This window comes from Trichosurus vulpecula, chromosome 4 (genome assembly GCF_011100635.1).
Source record: "Trichosurus vulpecula isolate mTriVul1 chromosome 4, mTriVul1.pri, whole genome shotgun sequence".
Classification (NCBI taxonomy): Eukaryota; Metazoa; Chordata; class Mammalia; order Diprotodontia; family Phalangeridae; genus Trichosurus; species Trichosurus vulpecula.
The window spans coordinates 255,344,828-255,345,911 of NC_050576.1; the positions used below are offsets into that span (position 1 = coordinate 255,344,828).

At 39.5% G+C, this 1,084-nt stretch overlaps 1 pseudogene; it reads right to left on the reverse strand.

Annotated features, from left to right (window-relative positions):
• Positions 1–805, reverse strand: part of LOC118847070 — a 20,596-nt pseudogene extending 19,791 nt beyond the window's left edge.
• Positions 806–1,084: the final 279 nt, after the last annotated feature.

Below are 1,084 nucleotides of genomic sequence, written 5' to 3' on the forward strand. Positions count from 1 at the left end.
ATAGTAAGATGGATTGTATCCTGTCCTGTCTGTGATAGCCAGCTATGACACCTATCTCCAATACAAACACACCTAAGGTTATCTCCTAACACTCCCCCATTCTGCTTCTCCCTCTGATGGGTAAGTTCCCAACTTTCTCACCCTTCTCAACTAACATGAACCCGTTAGGGCAAAATTGTAATTTAAATAATACACAAGCACCATTAGCTCATCAAGGGTAGGGACTATCTTTTGCCTTTCTTTGAATCCTCAACACTCAGTTCAGTTCCTGGTACATAGCTTAATAAATGTGTATTGACTGCCACAGCAGTTATACAGATGTTGTTAGGAAAAATCACCTTGTGGATGTTGCAGGCATCCCTTGAAGGTAAGGCTTTGTGCACTGGGGCCATAACTGGTAAATAAGAATACTATCTCTCTGCCTTATCCATTTTGAGTGGGACAGAGTAATTCTCTTATGATGGGCTTGCATGGATGGGTTTTGATATCCTTTGCAGATCTCATTTTAGTATTTCTTAAACCTATCCTTCCTCAAAACTTCCCAGTTTCTCTTGAAGTCCCTGTAATCTGTCCAGTCTCTCCTAGTATCAATGTCATCCTCAACCCTTCGGTTCCCCTCACTCCTCCCCATATCCCTTCCCTGATCAAATCTTACCATTTTTACCTCCACATCATCTCCTGAATCCATCTCCTTCTCTCTGCTCATACAGCTACCACCTTCATTCAGGCCCTTATTACCTTTCACCAGTCTATCCTCCACAGTTGCAAGATGGATTCTCTTAATGTGTAGGTTGGACTGCACCATTTCCATACTCAAACTCCAGTGGCTCCAGGTTGACTCTAGGATAGAATATTATTTAAACTTTTCCTCCTCCTTTAACAATTTATTCTTTTGCATATGTTTTGTTAATGTACATACTTATTTGTGTAACTTTTTATATGTGCTTTGCCACTGTTCTTGATCCAATGGCATATTATTTTCATAATTACATATCCTATCCCTCTGAATATGAGCTATTACCAATAATTGCTGACATTTCCAGAGCATCTTAAAGTTTGCAAAATACTTTTATATACTTTATCC